Here is a 15075-nt window from a genome sequence, read left to right on the forward strand (position 1 = left end):
GGCCTATGCCATAAACACGACCATGGTAGTCTTATAAATACAGATTTGAGATGGACTGTTCATTAATGCCCCCTAAGCTTCTTTAACGTAGTTGCCAGGGACTTAAAAATAGCCCAAACGAAATCCCCCACCCCCCGCGATCCGAGATGTTGCTGAGGGCGAGTCAGAAACGGTGAAAACAATCGTTTTTGTTTGCTTTTTTCCAACGGGTGAAGCTCCATCTTCTCAGTCCCTCCTGGCCCGAAGATCCACTGTGAAGCTGCAAACTCCAAGGCTGCCTTCCTCTCCACCTCCCTGAGTCCCTCCTGCGCTCCCTCCCTCTCTTTCGCACTACGCTGCAGCAGCCTCAGCACCTCAGTTGAGTAGGAGCACCGCACAGAGTCACATCTAGACACACACGCTGTCTACACGCACGCACACACACACACACAGGCGCAGCCTCCTGCAGTATCCCATACGGCGCAGCGGCTTTTCCAGCGGCATACCAAGTGCGTCCTCGCCGGGAGATGGGCGGTGCGACTCCCGGTTCTCAGTGCACTCAGAGCGGCTTAGTAGAGTCTTACTGATCGGGGATGCTGCTGGAAGTCTCCTGCTATTTCATTTTCCGGTGCAGGAATCGCCTTTTGCCTGCATCTCTACCGGGGATTTAAAGTGGACAAAACGCTTGATCAGGATATATTATTATTCTGAACATTTCTCATTTTGGGGGGAGTGAAAGGAGTTGGGATTGCTTTGGACGTGCCTCGTATCCGCAGTGTCGATGCGGCTGTGAGTGATATCTGCATAGATTACAGGTAAGGAAACAGGTTTGTCTCCGCGTTAGTTACCACAGCCAGGGTTGCTTTTCAGTATATGTTTGTGCCATTATAGTCGGGTTTGGGGTGTGAGGTTGCCACTGCACCAGCCAGGTGACAAGAGGCGTGTTGCACCTGTTCTAGCTGCGCCATGACCGCTCTGCTCAGGCGATCGGGCGGGTCTTATTCCGAACCGATCCATTTGGATCTTAATCTTTAAGATTTACAGAAAGCCTCAATCATCTGTCATTTCGCCCAGGACAGGACCATAGGCTGACTGGATCCCCTTAGTTTCCCGCGGTGTATGCCCTTCAACCCCATGTGAGCCAGAGGGCTGCCAGCCCAGATTGTGCTCGTTTTTCTTGCAGCATTAAACTCTTAGAGTGAAAAACCCTAAACGATTTGTGAGGTCTGATATACGCGGTGTCAAAAACTGGTGCACAGGCTTCTCATTTAGTCGCGTGTAGACTCTCTGACTTTAGTTTGGATTTCGAGGTTTTGCTCTAAGTTCAGGAAATGGACAAATCGTCTGACATCCACGTTTTTTGTTCAGGGTTGCCAGTTTGAACTGGGCTGCGACATATTACGATTACAAGGTTTATGAAGACATCACAGTGGTGAATACTTTGCAGTTCTTTATAAAAGTTCTTCCACCAGTGCCATTTTGCAACATTTTCTGCATAATGAACCATGGTGGTCACAATTTATACAACTTGCAACTATTCATGCGTGACAGTGCGAACTTTCTGAACAGTTTTTTTTTTCCCAGTGGAATAAACCATAGGCTTGATGTATGTTTTTTTTTCCTCGATTTTCTGCTGTCTGGCTGCAAAATATCTTGCTTTTGTCGAGCTTCAATACAGTTTTAGAATTCAAAATGTAGCCGTGCATGGACCAAAATTTGATAGTAGCTGTGTCAGCTTACCAGTAAAAGTCCTGCTCTTTGATGCAATATGAACCTTGGAACATTTCTCCCTGTGCGGGTCCCTGATCGCCGGGGTAGTCTTGTTTGAAGCTTTTGAACTAGACCGATGTGGCTTACACTGGGCTCCTCAGGCAACGCGTCACATCAGAGATGGTCTATTCAGGTGACAAAACTCCTGAAATATCGTTTCACGATCCGTGTTGTCTACCAAGTTTGTCAGTTTATCTTGATTTCAGGACAAAACCGACATTTTAAAGATAATATCTTAAGAGATAGATTTACAACATGTTTTCATAGAGGCAGATTATAACTTACTATAAAACTAATATTTAAATTTTGGTTTCAGAATGTTTATTGACCTTGATGAAAATAGATTTAAACACTGCTCTCAAGATTTCATGCTTCCGAAATGCAATTGATGGGTTTATTTATTGAGGCAGCTTAGAAGCATGTGATTGACAAAATCCTTTTAGATCACATTTCCTTTTTGAGTTGTGCCACATAGAATATGTCAAGTGAGGGGATGATGATTTTTTTCAATACTTGAAAGTCTGAAAAGCTCCCTTAAAATGCTGAATTTCATTTTGTGATTCTGTCAGTATCTACTTTTGTCTGTATTATACTTAAACACAAGGTTGACAATTCTGAGTGTAGCTTGGGGTCATTTTCTGGCAAGTGTCAACTGTACTTAAATGGTAAGGTTTGTCGGAGCTTTGCTGTTTAGACACACTGCATATCCAGCCATGTACCCCTATAATCTGATGTATGTCTTTGACTCCAAATGTGGCTTTTACAACCCCACCCCTCCAAATCTTGCTCTTGCTCGGCCCATCTCTGTTCCCTCCCACCCTTGTTTGCACCTCATGCACAGAAAGCAGCTGCTACAGCCAATGCAAAATGCAGATCCCCACTACAGCAGTGGCACAGAGCACTCTGAGCCCCTCTACCGGCTTCTCATCCCTCTATCCACCTGCACTTCACATTCAATGCATCAATTCAGTGTTGCCATTCCAGTACCTGTTTTATTTAATCAATTACATCACTTAAAGGATGCTTCTTTTTTTTTTTTTTTTAGAATTCACTGATATTTTATAAGATCAAAAATATATATCACAAGTTGGCATTTTAATGATTCACCAGGACGCAAATCAACAGTTTTAATACAGCCTCTGCGAGGCATGGATGGAGGGATAAGGCTATTTTCTGGGAAATCCATAAGGGGCAGTGTGGTTCACAGACTTGTGCAGTGGATAGTTTGATCCCATGTGATAGGTATTATTGACACAGTAAATTATTGAATTATTCTATTAAAATTTTTTGACTACACTGTGTGGTCTGGGAACGATGCGACTAGATTTTAAGCATTTTACAAAAAGAGAAACTGCATTGGTACCCATAACATTTTTTTAATGAGCAACTGATAGAAATTTAACAACAAATAGTGGTCAAGAATTTGCAGTTGAACAGCAAAAACCACACCACAAAACTTAATTAATGATCCAGTATTTGCTGTTTAACTGCTTGTGATAGTTGACCCTGTCTTGGCTCGGATCTGTACATTAGTGTCACTGTACCTGTGCGATTGTGGCTGGCCGACAAGCTCTTTCTTTTGTATTATATTAAGGTATTTCAACTAATTTCTGAGTGTTCCAATTGGGCATCAAACTGTGTGTGTTCGGCTGTTGCCAAGATCTCAAGGGGAAAAATATTTAGTCCCTGTCTGTGTCGACTGATAATCCTATCTCATCTATGTTTTGCCTCCTCGTCTTTTCACCACATTCCAGCTCAGTTCTAAACTCTTGAAGGCTGTAAGAGCACTTGGCACGACTTATTTTCCCTCCCTCCCTCCCCTGGGCTGTCCATCAAGTCCTGTCTATAGGAATTAGAACAGCAGCCTTTATCGGCCTGTAAGCACCTCACATTGACATACAACCCCCGGTCTGTCGGCCAATGTTACGGCTACAAGGCTGGAGTTTGGACCCGCAGTGCACGGCCTTGTCAATATTATGACTTGCTAATGGATAAACTCTCACACCAACCTTGGCAGCGAAGACATTCATTGCATTTTAGGGGTGGTGCCCCTGCAAGAATAAGCACCACAGAAAATCTTTGCAATGTGTTCATGTCAAGGGGGGAAACTGTTAATGAATATGAATGGGAAGTCTTACACAGATTCTCCAGTGATATAAATGCCTAGTGGTCGTGTAGGCAAGACCCAGCGGAAGTGTGTTGTGTGTGTGGGTGTGAATGATGCATCTGTGAATGGCTGGTGAGGCCCTGTATGAATACTCTGGTCACAGAGACGTATCGTCATGTCAGACTGAATGATGTGTCTGTGATTTAGACCTGAATGGAGCTCTCTGTTTGTTCTCATTCTTTCTGTTACTCCCCCTCACTCATTCACTTGCACACACTTGCACCCCTCTGGGCTGTGACAGGACTACCAGACACAGGCCAGCGTCCAGTGAGGTACCCTCCTCTCTCACGCCACCATATATTGTAGCAGAGACTGCAAATGTATTTCTGTATCCCTAAGTGGTCTTCTTTAACATATTTTGAAAAGAAAGAGACAGAATGAGCACAGAGATATCAGACTGGAGGTGGAACTTATGGGGTGCAGATAATTTTTCTGTTCGAGCTGCAACAATTGATTGACAGCCGAAATGTTAAGATTGTGTACGTTAGGAGAGTGATGCTTTTTTGTTTACGTTAAAGGAAGTTAATTCTGATAAAACATTTAAATAATCCTATTGACTTTAGAGTCTGCATACATAGAAGCGAGAATATATTTTAGTTACTGGTTAAAGATAGGATATTTCTGACTGACGACTTGATGGTTTTTATCAAAATTCAAATCTTAGGTGGAGAATTTCATGCTGTATCAGGGATTAATTGCTTACAAGTATGTAATTAACCCTTTTGTAATGCACCACAGAGTTTCATATTGATGCTATGACAGCAGGGATCTGATGTGAGGATCTCCAAACAATAGGTGTTGTGAATTCTGTGAAGAGAAATCAATACACGTCACAGCGCCCGATTTAATGAGAACCTTTGTTCTTCTATGAATGGTTAAGTCGGCATATGTTTTAAATTTACAGGTAAAATATATATCAGTGTATATACAGTATGTGTGCACATATATTCTGATTTTCAGAACTTTTGTTTTCACCCTGGCTGCAGTCCAATTAAGCTGTCACATGACTCTACGAGGGATACATGTACATGCAGCTATATCACAGTCATACCACTTTTATTTTCTCACTTCTCTCATGCTTTCTCTCATCTCATTACTTAGTCCTTCTCTCTTACAGTTTCTGCCTCCAGCGCTCTCTTCTCATATCGTTCTGCCTCACTCTAAGCTGCCAAGCATATAACTTTATCAGTGTGTTTGTGTATGGTTCCAGTCAAAAAGGAAAAAAGAAAAACCCATCTTGTTGTGACATTGGAATGACCTACAAGGAAGGATTTAAAGGAAGAAGGCAATGTTGTAGATGGGAAGCAGGGAGATGTGGGAAGTCACCAGCATATCTGTGTGTTTGTCTGACTGCTCTTTTTGATAAGACGATATTTAAGTGTTTCTCCCAGGTCTCTTATGATTCATAGGGAGATGTGAGTCTGATATATAAACAGCTCTCTTTGATGCAGCGGCATATGACATGCTGTGGCATATTGGGTCTTGTGTTTGTGTGTGCCAAGCCAAGCATGACAAGCAGTAAATTAGTTTTGTTTCAGATGCATGAAATGATTAGAAAATTGCAGTCTTTGGGCTTTGCACTGAGTCCACACGAGGATAAGGAACCTAATTCTGTTTTCATCCTGCCTCCAGCAAAGAGGCATTGACATGCTCGCTTTAACACATGCATTTGTACTTGCGGGTTCTTTTGGTTCGACAAAACCTCAGTGCTCTCAGTTTTATCATGTAATTCACAACCATCATAAAAACTGTTGTCACACACTTCATCTTACAGGGACTGTTTAAAGTAATACTATGTAACATTTCTACCTTAAAATAACAGCTTGAAAAAATTTGTGCAGCTAGAATGAGTTTTAATATGACGATTGGCCTGTCTCCTATGCCCTTCGGGGGTCTGAGTTGGAATAACTGCGCTATGTAACTTTGCTGGAGCGGCCCGGGAGCTGAGCGGAAGTACTTCGACTTGCTTTCTGGCACACCTACCGCAAAAACAAATGGACCCCTCTCACGCTCCCAGGTACATTTGATTACTCTTACCTTCTCAGTTGACATAGCTTGCACCTTCTGACTCCTCGCCGGTTCGTCAACAAACGTGAAAGCGAAAGGGTGTTGTATTTACGACAGTGTAACCGTACATTACCTCCAAGCCTGTACGGGGAGCTCCATAATGGGCTTTTTGAGAAGTTACATTGTATTGCTTTAAGGATAACCTTCTTTTAATCCTAAGACTTTTTTTTTTTTCAATACACCATTGTTTCACTAAGATTTCTCTCTTTAAGTGAGCAGGCAGGGTCATACTTCATGTTGAATGCTGCTTTAGTATGCAGCTCTTGTTAAGTTTGAGAATCCACAGGTTGACCACTTGAGCAACAGACCTTGTAGTGCTCTGAACGTACTGGCAAAAGTTGTTGGTAGTGTTTGCTCTCAACACTCATCGGCCCTTCCATCTCTTCTGGAACATGGCTTGTTTTAGCTGGGGATTGACCTTAATAGTTGCCATTCCTCAGAAAAGTTGAACTTGCATCAGCTTGAAAAGAGAATCGCAGCTTGTGATTCTAGGTGCTAAAAGAGGCCAGTTACTTCTTTTCGGTTGTTAGCTTTCAAATTGTTGTTTCTGAGTAGCTTATATGAAAACAAAACTTGCATTGCTCTTATGTTTTTGGTCAGCGCAAGGAAAGAACTGCAAGTTTTGTAATGAAAACTTGACTTATCAATACCCAAATAGTCATGCAGAAGAAAGGACATTATTTCAGTCTACATCTTAATGAATTGTAGTGTTGCTATGATTGACAGTTTTTTATTTGACATATACTGAGGATTTTATTACCATGGTATATTTGTACTTAAAGTTGTTTCTTAGCAAGAGGGGTCCTCTTTTGGATCACTAGAGGATTTAAAGTTATGTCTCATCATTTTCTTCTCTCCTCTACAGACTCTCTCTTGTACCCTCTCACCTCCTTTCTGCTCCAAGTGTCAGTGAGTCAGTGAGCATCAGTATGCAGTTTTACCGCAGTAATTGTGAAACAGCGGGTTTGGGGAGACTCCCTCCTGCTCTCTAGCCAGAAGATATTGGGGTGAGGGGAGAATCTGCTTTACTTTGCTACTCTCACTCTCACTCTCCTGTCTCCTCCCTCTCTTCAGGACATATCATAGTCCAGTAGGATAATGTTGGGGATGTTACAGAGAGAATTAACTAGGCTTACACGGGGTGTTTGTGTTATACTTCTCTCTCTGTGAAACTCCCTTTTGAGTTTGAGTTTGAGGGATTTTGCCTTTCTTAAGTGTATTTTTTGTCTTCGTCTGTTGATGGGATTTGAAATGGCAAATGCAGTGATTGACTCTTTGCCAAACTCAAACTCTGGCTAACTGCTGCAGAAAAAAATTCTGCTCTCTTTTACTAAAACCTTGAATGTCTTATTCAGTTTAGTTTCTGACTTTAATTGGATTGATTCCTGGCTTAAACTTTGTGTGAGAGTAGTGTCCATCCCTGAACCTGAGAGTTTTGTCTCATATCAGAGTGAAAACCAAACCGGAACTCTGTGACTCATCTGACTCGCTGATCTGTAAAGCTCTGCATTGTTGCTGTGTTGATGGGCAGGACTGATCATTTTAACTGTACACTGAAAACTTACTGCGTGCTGCTTCTCAAACTTGCAGACGTTTGAATACACCAGTGTAGGGACTTCCTATTCAATCTTTCTACTATAACGCCACATTTTTATCCTTGCCTATACTGACACATCTGAGTTCCATGATTTGTCAACTCAGGATTTCCACTTTCACTGTTGTTGCTGCTGTGCTTCCTATGGAAGATAGTAGGAGGCACTAAAGAAGTGTGAATGGATGAGACTGTATTGAACAGCAACAGGGAATTTAACATTCACCATCAACATCTTCATCTGAAGAAGGGGGATGCTTATTTAAAACTAGAAAGTGATACTAGAAAGTGTTTATGGATCGCCCTTTTCACACCATTGTAAGCTGCCGTATTTCAGCTTTCCAAGGAAGAATGCTCAATTTCTTTCAGAAATGGGAAAGTTAAGAGGCAGGGAATTGTTTTAAGCACACATTGACATGATTTTGTGTATTTCTGTCACTTTTTAGAACTTTGTTTCACAACTTCTTTTGTTTTCTTCATTGCTTCAATCTTCTGATGTTAGAATAGAAAAGGACAGGTTAATTACTTTGTATTTCATCAAGCCCCTCTCATTTTGTCCCCCGTTGACTCACCCAAAAGCCTTTTTTTTTTTTTTTTTTTTTTTTTTTTGGTCTGATCCTACAAACACAACTGTGGAGAATGTGCAGGGTTTTCATCCTTCCTTCCAACACTTGCATTCTTTTTGTCCATCCATTTTGCATTGTCATGGCAGTCCATCCAGCTGAGCTTTGACTGAGTTTTTCTGGGCCCACCGGCAAATCTGGCAACCAAATAGTTATGCAGTGTGTGTCTGTGACCATGTATAAGTCGGTGTGTAAAAGGTTTTTCTACATGTTTCTTCAAGTATGAAAATGGCCATGACTCAAAGTGGAGAGACGAAAGCAAGGCAGGAAGACAGAGAGACGGGGATAAAATACTGGTTGATAATTTGAATCCTCTTGCTTTTCACTTTGAATGATAGCTTGCTAGAATTATTATCTGATGTGTTTATGCCACAGGCTTAGTTTGGAGTTAAAAGGAGAGGGGAGGTTTGTGGGGAGGTAAGTGCTGGGGAAGCAGATGCTGTAGAAAGGCATGTAATAGAGTGTAAACCTGCCTGAACTCAGTTTACCCATCACACAGTTGGTGACCTGTCTCTCACACATGACTCAGCTGAATAATGTTTTGCTTTTTATTTAAAGTGCACATTGTTTTACTTAATGTGAAGTGTGTGATCGGATTATTAAACAATTTAGATATTCTTTTATCCATCCTTTGAAGTCGTAGTGAAAACATTCAATAATGAGCTTCTATGACATTATTACTGCTATTATTATGAAAATGGATTATTGTAGAGCATAGATTTTATATTCACTCTTAAGTGCTTGAAGTTTTATAAATTGATCTTTGCGGCTGTATTTTTGCTTGTGTAACTGAACAGGCCAGCCAAGGTATACCCACCTCCGTGTAGTTCACATTTACTTTCAAACAAAAGCAACAAATTATGATCGATATTATCAAATGACCATCCTGGGGGAATTTAAAGACCCATACTGACATCAATAAGTGTGTTTAACAGTCAAATAAGTCTGTACTCGACGAGTCAATGTTTCTGCCTCGTTAAACTCCACCAACATCAAATTTCAGTTGTTTACTTTAAAAAAAATAAATAAAAATATTTAGATGGAAAAGCAAGCTGAAATACTACTAAATAGAAAGGTTGGCAACGCAATTGTTCCTGAAGTGGGAACCTAATTTATAGTTGGCAGCTTTTATTTATTTATTTTTTCCCAATAACTCAGATTAAATAACCTGGAAACGAGTGCGTAAGTTGCATTTCTGCGCTGGGCCAACATTCATGGAGATGGTTAAAGTGCAACTCTCATTGAAGAGGACTCGCACGACCTAAATGTGTTTAGTTGTTTTTTAATATAATTATTTTTCAAAAGAAAAACACGACCCTTCAAAATAAAAAATGTTTTAGTACAGCAGAGACAATATATTATACATAATCTTGCAGACTACTTTTTCTTTTTTTTTTTTAAGCCATATCTTAAACAGACTTATGAACTCGTAATAATCCACTTTCTGGAATTTTAATTTTAATTTTTTTAGGAACATTATGCGTTATGTTTGCAGATCATGCTGCTCTAATTTTTTTTACTGTATAAGGGCATAGCCTATGTTGACCTTCTACCTTACGCTCTTTAATTAGCAGTATTTGAGCTTTAACTGACCTCTTAGACTTGAACCGTTGCAGAGTGGGAGAAATATATAGTTACAGTCTGGTTGTGTTCAACATTTAAAACTTTATTTTCATATGTTCCTGCAACACTGAAAGTTTGTGTGTTTAGTTTGAATTCATCTCAATGAACACGCTAATGCTGCATAAATTACTCCAACACTGTGGCATTTAACCTGTTAATTAAATATGAACATTGTCAACATTTTCCTAGCCAGCCCAGAGGAGGCTGTGTGGTATAATTATTGGCAATTACTGACAATTATTACCTATTGTGCCTTCATGCCAACATTACCGTAGTTTAAGTATTTAGATGCATGTTTTCATTATCTTCATTACAATGTCAAAGAATGACACAAAAAGATGATGAATGTGTTTGCTTGTGTGCACAGTTTCATTTTTAGAAATGATTTGAATAACAGGTGAACATTTTGAGTTTGTTGAGCACCGTAAATATCAAGTTATTTAATCATCGTCATTTCTTAGGATAATGCATTTCTCATTTTGAGCTTGACCTTTTAGGGAAATTGCACATCCACTTCTCTACTTCTGCTCATTTATCAGCCCTGTCCAGTTGAAGCTCGACAGCACCCTTTGCAGAATGTGTTTAGAACTAGAATATCTCAAAAGCTGGAAGAACAGTTTTGACACATTTCGTCAAACTGCAAATTTTATCAGACCATTACAGAAGGGCTTGCAAGTCTCTTCAGGTGTAGATGTTCTGTCTTCACAAGTAAGTCCCACATTCTCCACCTCTTCCACATGGCATGTACTCATGTAATTTGACCTGGATAGGCATGACAGCGAGATGAAAAAAGTACGACATGCTTTTTTTTCCCACAGAATGGAATTGGAAATTGGCAATGTCTTTTCTTTTCTCATAGTGACAAACGCAAAGTCAAGATCAAAACAGCATGAAAGGTACATTTGATATAACCATATGCTTGTACATATGCATCTGCCTTCCTTACTTGACTTTAGGTCTTCTCCATCTATGAGATGTGACGCTGTTAAAGTATGCTCCAAACTACAGGCTGTAGTTTGTGTTTCTTTTGTTTTGGAAAGAATTACTCTTGGTCGCTGTCTTTTTTATGTACTGAGAGCAGATTAACAGAAATGTACGATTAGTTAAGCTTGATTTCAGGTTTTTTTTTGGTTTGTTTTTTATCAATGAAAAGCACAATTGGGATTTTTTTTTTTTTTTTTCTCTTGGTTGAGTGGACTAATGGAGTGAGATGTGACTTCCAGAAATGTTTGGGGAAGAGGTATCCCCATAAAACCAATACGATTCACCTCAGGTCAGACAGCAGACCTTGTTCCAGCTCTGCAAAGTAAATCAGCGAGCTGAGATCTTAAAGATTTGTCTTCTGTGGATTATAAGGGAGAGCGGTAATCCACTCACTTCAAGCGAACCAAATATACTGCCCTGACGAGGCTCACAGATGTGTATGGTGATCCACGTCTGTGTGTGTGTGTGTGGGTGTTGGGCTGAGTGTGTGATGGAATGATTAAAATGACTGTTTTTGTCCACCAGCTCATTCCTTGTCCTTACTTACCTCGGCACAGCACTCATGCACCGATTGGATTTCACTTACACACTTGATTTCTGAAAACCTGAAAGAAGAATTAAAAAAAAAAAACAATTGTGCAATGGTAGAAACCGATTATGGAATCAGAGACGAATTAAAGCAGCAGTTTATCGTTTTATAATCACCAAAAGCCTTCCAAGTTATCAAGCTTTCACGTCTAAGCGGTTAATCTTGGAGATCAAGACTGTTTTAAATCTGTTCTTCAATAGACAGTAAGAAGGGAAAACCAGCAGCCAGATTGTTTAACCCATTAAAGGAGAACTGCGGTATTTTCAACATTAAGCCTCTTTTATGAGTCGTCAGCAATGTTTTAGAACCCCCCCTCACCGCTTTTTTGATGTTTACTGCTGTCTCCGGTAGTTGCCTAATTTTGATTCATCTCAACCTGCTTCAGAACGGCAAGTCATGCGCATGTCCAAAAAGGTCCGTAAAAGCACCATAAACGTCCGTTTTCAAAATCCATCAACTCACCGGAGTGGTTACTGGTGTGCACTGGTAATCCATATCAAATTTCGTTGCGAAAAGTTGCTTCTGTCGTGTTTTATTTGACATTTTGTACTGGATGTTTGTTGATATTACTCCGCCACAGCTAAGAAAATAGTGCGAGCATGAACGAGCTGCCAAATAAAACACAACAAATGAAGTATCTCAGCGCTGGACTCGGTATGACAGAACTCTCGCAGGAAATCCATCAGACAGAAATATTTTAATATTTGAAGATCACAATAATCTTCCAATTTAGAACTACAATAAAATAAAAAAAGAACACAAATAAAATACACTTCAATTGGATACTTTTTAAATTTATTTTCCCAAGCCATGCGGAGCTGCAGCATAAGGATGAAAGAGCCGCATGCGGCTCCGAAGCTGCGGCTTGCCGACCCCTGATGTAGCAGAAAGGTGTGATTCTTACAAACTCAGTGTACCGAGTATATAACGTAAACTCACATTGAAGTAGTGCAGCAGGTCTCTGCAGGTGAGTTTTACTCCTCCAATTTCTTTTCCCACCAGATTTTCAGGTGACAGAAGTGCTGGGATGAGGTTAACCAGCACTTTCTTGAACTCCACATCAATATCTTGGACAACGCACATATCAAAAAATGTCACCGCTTAAACAAGGTTTTTAATGCTTCAACAAATGCTGCTGGAAGCCTGTTTGAAATCAGCATTAGGCTGATATGCCAGGTTTCTTAGTGACAGCAGTTTGCAAGTGTTTTGGGCAGATTATGTGGAATAACAGCCATGTTTTCTACATTCAGGAAAAAAGACGTGTACGCTTACCCGGCTTTAAAGGTAGAATAACGCAACAATGCCCCCGGCTTTAAAGGTAGAAATGCGGCAATGCTTTCCCAGCTTAAATGGGTTAAAACAAGAGAGGGACATCAGACAACCTGAAATATGGATTGATGTTTGAAATAAATGAAAAACTGTCATGATGACACATTGGAGCCTGAGCAGGTCTGATCCTGTACAGCAATTTAGTCAGAAAAAGTGATTTAGCCTGTGGTTTGCTTAAGGAGTTACTTTGGCATGTCATTATGCTTTTTAATCTCCTGGTGCCTCACAAGTTGTTGCCTGTTTTTGCAGTGTTTTGATATTTGACAGTAAAGTGATTTCTTTTATTTTTGCAAACGTTAGTGTAAATTCAGTAAGATTCAGGCGATGGACATGTAACATTTCATATACATATGCTCTTTAGTATTGTGAAAGAAAGTTGGTTAAACAATAGAAACATCTGTTGTGCAAGACCATGACCCTAGTGCTGTGGCTTTAGTCATTTCTGCCTGCTTTGTTCTTCCTGTGTGAACACATTTAAGTCTTACCAGACAGATTTGTTTTTCTTGTCTCCCTTTTCATTATGCTGATGTATTCAAATCATATGTTGACAGTTTGTGTGCACTTTCCCTTTAGGCTCCAGTTGTCCCTAGACTTGTCTCAACCTGGATCACAACTCCTCCGCACTATCTCCCCTTCAGGGTTTGTCCACGTGTTGAGACTTTTTCACAGCTGACTTTTTAGCATGCTTTAACAGGAAATATGGAGGTGTGTTATCCATATTGCCTTCACCTAAATCGTGTGTCCCATTCTCATGACCTTTCCAATATTCAGGCTCAAGCACAGAAAAAAAGCTTGCTCAAACACAAACTGCACAGTTATCAAAAGAGTCACAGTTCTGGCTGCTTTTTGTGGCTTATCATCAGCAATATTATGTTGATTCTTAATTTATTACCTGTGCCACTGGCATACTTAGGTTATTCCTAAGTGAGAAAGACAGGGAAAGGGATAATGGAAGAGTGAGAACTTGCTATTTTGAAAGGCTTGAAGATGTTACCTTACTTGGAGGTCAAGTCCTCTAAAGACTCGGTACGATTTGACCAAAGATGATTAAAATCGCAGAGGTGACGCCATGCCAATGTACGTGCATAGGTGAAACAAAACTTTGGCTTTTTTCTCACTGCAGATCATTATTGTCAAATCTGCAACAGATTCTGAATGAATTTAGGCAGCACAGAGATCCTGTCTTCAAAGTAATGGCAAAGCTGTGCCAATCTATTTAACTAAAACAGACACGCAGCTCACAACACTGAAGTGTCTTGTAACAGTGTACACTTGCACTACAGGAAAAAGATCTATTCTTTCAAGCAAACTACCACCAATAATTAATTAGTTTGTCTAGAGGAAAAGAGGATAATGAAAACCAGAGATGAGAGGGAGAGGGAGAGGGAGACAAAGGACAACTAAAGAGAGAGTGGGACAGAAATTTCACTTATGAAATAACAGAGCAGAAATGGTACTGGGAGGAACAGATGGGTAGAGAAAGGGGAATAAGAACATGCAGAGAGTCAAGGTAGTGCCAGTGAGCAGCCAATAGGAGCGGGAGCTTGTCTACATGGCCCTACATTCCTGTGTTCTCAGTAGCGTAGGGAATAAGGGATTTTTTTTGGGAGAGGGGAATTGTGAGCAAAATGGAAAAAGACAGAAACAGCTAGAGGCTCTGTTCTTTGAAAGTGTCTCTCTGACAATGCCAAGCAACACCATTTAAGAAGAATTCTCAGCTGCATTGATTGAAATTACAGCAAAATATATCCATTTGATTCTCCACAAGCTTTATATGGCACAACATGGCTATAGCTAGGGAATAGTTTGAACGATAATCAAAAAGATTTCCAACTCAAAATATGCCATGCTGATTTTTTTTTTTTTTTGTTAGATAATGGGAGATATATCAATGCTCTGTGTAACTTCTTACCTCCTGATTTGAATTTTTAAGCTTTGCAAAACACTCTGAAATTGGTTACAAATTGCTTTTCAAAATATGTTAAAAATTGAAGCAGCGTGTTGCTGTAATAATCATCTACAATTGTTTAACCTTTTGGATACAAATCTTTCATTCTATACAAATGAGGGTCTTGAGTCATAATTTTCTCAACATGATTTTTCTGATTACATTTGGTTATCCTCACTGATTGCCTCTTGCATCTTAGTAGGGACTTTGGCATCCTAATTCAATTCAGAGATTCATTGAGTTCATCCTATAAATGGCCCTCTGGTCACTGCTCTGTGTCAAATCGAGAGAGCTCTTCCATTCAGGTGGTCAACCACAGTCTAACCCAATCTGAGCGAGGTGCTGATGGCAATCCTTCAGCAGTCCTAATGACTTTAGAGCCTCGTGATCTGCAGTGATGATAAC

General features: G+C 40.2%; 1 protein-coding gene across 1 annotated transcript in view; it reads left to right on the forward strand.

The window, feature by feature from the left end:
- Positions 1-331: 331 nt before the first annotated feature.
- plxna4 (plexin A4) overlaps positions 332-15075 on the forward strand; it is a 215474-nt gene continuing 200730 nt past the window's right edge. Inside the window, exon 1 of the mRNA XM_075471754.1 lies at positions 332-794. The gene's annotated coding sequence lies outside the window, so the exon portion shown is untranslated. The remainder of the gene's footprint in view (positions 795-15075) is intronic.

The sequence above is a fragment of the Odontesthes bonariensis genome, chromosome 8 (assembly GCF_027942865.1).
Source record: "Odontesthes bonariensis isolate fOdoBon6 chromosome 8, fOdoBon6.hap1, whole genome shotgun sequence".
Classification (NCBI taxonomy): Eukaryota; Metazoa; Chordata; class Actinopteri; order Atheriniformes; family Atherinopsidae; genus Odontesthes; species Odontesthes bonariensis.